Here is a 6,224-nt window from a genome sequence, read left to right on the forward strand (position 1 = left end):
GGGAATGTCAAACTTACCAAAAACAAAACATACCAAATGATAGAAGAGTATGAAGGGAAGATTGATAATTGATTTGTAATTGATCACATTAGAATAGATTATTCTCTACTAAAAATAAATTTGTATCACCCTATAACTAGGGAAGAACCGATTACAATCAATAGACAATTACCCTAATCTCTCTTTTTTCAATAAATTATTCAACAACCTTTATGCCCAACCCCCAACATAAGTAAATTATTATTGGAGTAATCGGTAACTGATGATATTAAATGTTATACTACTGTATAAATACTCCTATGTAGTAGTACTATGAAATTGAACGTTGAGATTTTGAAGACCAGTTGTTTAGATGATGTGACCTTGCCCAAATAAAATGATATCGAATTTGAACACGAATATATTTGTGGTGTGAAATGGCTAGTAGTACTACATATTGGCACCTTGATGATAACGGGCCCACCCACCTAAAACACAATTTTACAATTTAAAACATTTCATGTTTCCGTCCATGTATTATTACCAAATATGCTCTTTATTTTGAAATAATAATAGCTTCAAAAGTGAATAAAATAGAATGTCAACCATCAATACAACATATCTCTAGCCGAATCAAAATCTAAATACTGAAAATAACCAAATAAAAATAATTCAACACCTCCACACATAAAAATGACAAGCTGCAAGAATTTGAGGTTTACAATGCTTTTGTGTTTCCATGGTGTGAAATATTTTAAATAAAACGATTAGAGATGTATTGATCGACGTGGTACAATATATATGCATTAATATGAGTCAGCAGTTTGTCATCACCTTCCAAAATAGATTAAAAATAAATAAATAAATAAATTCGGTCGTTAAATTGATTGTCACAACTAAATCCAGTTTTTTTGCTATTCCTTTTCTAACTTTACATGTCACCCTTGTTTCGCGCGTTATCTGATTAGTGGTGACATTTCAAAATCAAATTCTCTCAAATTTGAAATATATTTTGTTATATACATGCGATATTAGGTCAATGGTTGGATTGATTTATTCATTTCCCATTTTCAATTTAAAAAAAATATCACACACGGCCACATTAACTCTTTGTATTGCATTATGACATTATCTATCTGATAATCTGCATGATGTATGGCATTACTTTTTTCCATTTTTTCAGTTTTTAGTCTACTTTTTATTTCCTCCTTCCTACTTAAACATCCAAACTAAATTAAATCAAAATATATCTACATTAAATTAATTTTTCTTCAACAACAATTTGTATACTCCGTATTACAAACTATTTCCACCACTAAATGTCATGCATAGTAAATGATGGTATACTAATTTTGACTAGGGATCAAACTCAATATCAGATGATCAAAAGCAACGAAGAAGAAGATGAAACAAGAAACACAAGTCACTACTTAGAATTTACCTTGTACGATGCAGTTGATTTATCTTTAGCCATGACTGCAGTCAAATTGTGTGATTTCCCTTTTCGCTTTTGCCCTTTTAGATGGGACCCATCTTTCTTATACTACAAAAAATTTCTATATAATTGTATCGACTTCCCAACATTCAATCCTCACATTTTCCCCTCCCATTTCTCACAATTCCTGATTTTGATCGAAACCCATCAGAGCAAAATTCAACCTTGTGGATTGCATCCACTTTCTTGGATCAAATTCACCTAAAAGTTTTGTCATTTGGCACTTTTCATAAAATTCCAATATTGTTGTTGGTCCAAAATCTTGCAAATACATTTAATTCCTCTTCTCTCTTCCTGATTTGGGATATTTGGAAGTATGGGGTGTCTGTGATTGGGAGCTCTCAGCTTAATCTTAGAAGGATTGATAATGTTGGATTGTGTAATCTTAGAAGAAATTTGAGTGCTAACATCTTGAATTTCAAGTATAGCAATTATTCAAAGGGATACAACCTTGTTCAGTGCCCAAGATTTTTATGGCCTTCAAGATCTGCAGTTCTCAGTCTTAGGGCATCTTCTTCTGCTCAAAATCAACCTCTTGTTTACGACAAAGCTTCAAATATTACAACAAACATATCTGTAAGTCCTAAGTTTCTCAGCTTGTTAACTTCTTCCATTTTGCTGATTTTTATTTGTTATTGCTGTTTATGTAATCCATGAATAGTTTGTTATGTTTGAGGAACTTAAAAGATAAAATTAAGGGATATACTATAACATTATTTCACTTTAAAATTTAGTATACTAATTTTTAGTATTTTAGTCTAGGATTAGTAGAGTTGTTTTTGAATCTGCTGTATCTAGTTATACTCACATCTTCAAAGTTTATTATCAGCTCTATTCCCAATCCATGTCGCTTAGGTGCATTTCTTCTATGTTGCATTACTTTTGCTGTTATATGTGTTCATTTGCAAATGGAAGAAGAGACAAAATGGGCTAAGTTTTCATTTCAATTTGCTTGCAGATTGATGGCACAAAGCTGTGTGTTGGTTTGCCACTTGACACTGTCTCCAGCTGCAACTCGATAAACCATGCTCGAGCCATTGCTGCAGGGCTTAAGGCTCTGAAGCTGTTAGGAGTAGATGGTGTGGAGCTCCCGGTGTGGTGGGGAGTAGCCGAGAAGGAAGGAAGGGGGATTACAACTGGTCGAGCTACCTTGCCATAGTCGAAATGGTGAAAAGTTTGGATCTTGAGCTACATGTATCTCTTTGCTTCCACGCCTCTGAAGATCCCAAGCTGCCTCTCCCAGAATGGGTTTTCGGATTGGTGATTCGAACCCAAGCATTTACTTCACGGACAAATCCGGGCAGCAGTATAAAGACTGTCTTTCATTAGGTGTGGATGATGTTCCTGTTTTAGATGGAAAGACTCCACTTGAAGTGTACAAGGAACTTCTTGAAAGCTTCAAATCCTCGTTCGCCTTTCATGGGCTCCACGATCACAGTAGGCTCTCATTTACTTTTATAATACAATTAGGGCTACATCAGAAAATTTACTCATGCCGTCTTGGTTGCTGATATGTCTGAGTTTCTTTGTATTCAGGGCTTGACAATTGGTCTCGGACCGGATGGCGAGCTACGGTATCCATCCCAACGAGCAACGAGCACGAGTCTCATCGGGCCGGGAGTTCCAATGCTATGACGTGAATATGCTTAGCCAGCTGAAGCAGCACGCAGAAGCACACGGGAACCTCTGTGGGGCTCGGTGGCCCCCATGATGCTCCCGGCTACAACGAGTCTCCTATGGCGGGAGGGTTCTTTGCAGAGAATGGCGGAGCTTGGGAGAATCAGTATGGCGATTTCTTCCTCTCTTGGTATTCAAGCCAACTGTTATCACACGGGATCGAGTTTCTCTCTGGCTGCCTCGACCTTCAGAGACGTCCCAGTAGCATTGTCGGGGAAAACTCCTCTGATGCACCGGTGGAGCAAAGCGGATCACACCCTTCAGAGTTAACCGCAGGATTCTACAACACGGCCAGCAGAGACGGATATGGGGACGTTGCTGAGATGTTCTCGAGAAACTCATGCCAGATGATACTACCAGGCTTCGACCTGACAGACGACAGGCAGCCTGCTGAATCATGGTCGAGCCCGGAAACCCTACTGGCAGCAATGCAGGCTAGTTGCAGGAAGCACAAGACTGTGGTGTCGGGGCAGAATGCGTTGGCCTGTGGCGCCCGAGGAGCTTTGAGCAAATAAGCAAGAACTTGATGGGCGAAAATGTGGTGGCGAAGTTGTTCACATATCAAAGAATGGGAGCGGAGTTCTTCTCCCCGGAGCACTTCCGCGCTTCACGCAGTTGATCCAGTGACCTCAACGAGCCGGCTCCGTTGGTAGACGATTTGGCCATGGAAGATGAGGAAAGTGCAGAATCGCTCTCGGTATGAGTATGCAGATGCAGACAGCTTGAATATTGAAGTTGCTGTGTATGTAAATTATGATAGTACTGCTATGATTTTGCTCTCTGTTAATCAGTGGAGGGCAGTATATACAAAATTACAAGTAGAAACAATTATGTTGTAAAACCCTTGATAAATCAATTTTGAAGTATTTTTAGATATTTATCATGGTGTCATATCTCATATATTCTTCACCTTCACTCTATATTTCTTCATTAAAGTTTAGCATGCTGATATCTATCTCTTCACACATTTTGGCAAATTTCATAACAAAAAGGATTGATTGTACAGAGACAATATTCTTTACATTACATAGTAATAATTCGATTGAAAAAAGGTGGTTAAGAATCGTACATCTCTTTACATGGACACCACTCTTAGCCCCAGCAAACCACTTTTTACTCATACGCGATTTTGTATCGAAGCTGCTGAGGCAGGCGAACGCCTGGAAGGCTGAGGGCGGGTAGCGATAGTCCATTGTAAAAGACGTCTTTCCCCACCTTCCCGAACTGAAGGATGACCTTCTCGTGTTCTGGTCCGGCCTCACCGTTCTCAGGGGAAGCAACCAGCTGGAAATTCTTGACCGATGCAACAGTCACACGGCCATGAAAGTTCAACACAGCACTGGAGCTGCTCGTGCCACGCGGGCCTTGTTTCTTAAGACGAGGGGGCTGTCGGCATGGTTGCTTGTCAGGCCGGAAGAGGATTTGTTAAAAGAGCTCGATTTTAGGCCGAAAAGTGGGAGAGCGGGAGAGGAGTCGGCGCTGGTTAGAGGAAGTATGTCTGTGTTGGAGCAACGCCTCCAGGTTTAATGGCGGAAACTGGGATTGCGTCGATAACACAATGCATTCTTCTTGGACCTCTGCACATATTAAGTATATTGATGAATTCAACTTATTATGGAAAACATAAAAGCTTCTGTTCACCAGTCTGACAACTCAAGATCCGGATAAAGCCTATATCGAATGGTGATAAAACATAAAATTTCACATTGCGAGAACATAAATTTACCTGGCTCCCAACACATTCAACTCTATGAGATGTGAGCAACAGTATAGTTTCCCAGGAAGCTTAGGAGAAATCTGTTTTGAACCGACCATGCGGGTGGACCAGCTTTTGCCATCTTTGCTCCGGAATGGGGAGGAAGAGCATCAAACACGACAAACTTGGTTCCAAGAAAATTTGATCTGAGGAGATAACGATATTTAGCTCTCTTTTTCTTAACATAAAATTCGCAATTATTAGTAGCAAAAATAGACACTCACCTTAGCTTTCCACATACGTTTCACTTCCCTTTGAGTATTATCATCTGCGTGCAGAGAGATCATGTAATCCGTGCATGTTGGCCGCCTACACTTACGAGCAGAAAGAAGAAACTTGCCATCATCAGCAAGTGCTGCCACAGATAACAATGGAGGATGTTAAAGAAAAAGCAATGAAATGTATGCTCAATATAAATCAAGAAGAAAGCATTTGCAAAAAGTATTTGGCAGGAAACCAGCTAAGAGAACACCATTCACCTTGACTTAAGCTCACAAAAGATAATATGTTTGATTTGACCGATTCCTTTTTATAAAGCACTGCAGAGATTCTCTTGGGCCAGGCTGCAGAAAACGGAGATTTCTTAGTGGAATCAAAACATGTAACTATAAGCTAAGTTTGAATCACAAAGTTTATCCGTTTGAATATCCATTTAACAAATGAGGATTCTTGATTGCAAACACAAGAATCAAGAATGCCAACAAAATTTTGGAATATTCTCCTTTCACATGCACAGCCATCACAAAACATGGAGCGAAAATGCCAAAATATCTTATGAAATTTGAAAAAGATGTTCCCGGAGAGAAGGTAGTTCGAAATAGAACTACTGAACCAATGTAAACAAGATTGCCTACAAATTGATAATGACCATGTTATCCTCCCAGAATAAACCATGCACAACTAATGCTACTGGCAAGTCTATTTTCACGAGCCATATCAGTATTCAGGAACTATATATATACCATATCATACTGTTCATATAAACTTTCTGGATCTGGAAAGCTTCATAAATGTGAGAGGAAGTCCAAGGAGCAGAAGAGACAGATTTTTCACAAAACACTGAATATTCTTTAAATAGTTAACAAACCTATGCATAAAGCACATATTTTTTTGGATACACTAAATTTTGCTGGAATAAACCTTTAATCGAATCATGGGCATGAACAATTCTTCTCACACTCTCAATAATCAAACATTTTCATGAGAAGGCAAAAGTGATTTCTCTCCAGATCAGTTCATCGTTAGTAATTTAGTCTTCTCTCAATACTAGAAGAAAGAAATAATCTTTCTGCATTCATGATTCAACTGAATATGAAT

General features: G+C 38.6%; 2 pseudogenes; one reads left to right on the top strand and one right to left on the bottom strand.

Moving 5' to 3' along the window:
* Nucleotides 1–1,789: 1,789 nt before the first annotated feature.
* LOC125198770 lies at nt 1,790–3,877 on the top strand (annotated as a pseudogene).
* A 191-nt stretch (nt 3,878–4,068) lies between these two features.
* LOC125198769 lies at nt 4,069–5,512 on the bottom strand (annotated as a pseudogene).
* Nucleotides 5,513–6,224: the final 712 nt, after the last annotated feature.

This window comes from Salvia hispanica, unplaced genomic scaffold (genome assembly GCF_023119035.1).
Source record: "Salvia hispanica cultivar TCC Black 2014 unplaced genomic scaffold, UniMelb_Shisp_WGS_1.0 HiC_scaffold_243, whole genome shotgun sequence".
In the NCBI taxonomy this organism is placed as follows: domain Eukaryota; kingdom Viridiplantae; phylum Streptophyta; class Magnoliopsida; order Lamiales; family Lamiaceae; genus Salvia; species Salvia hispanica.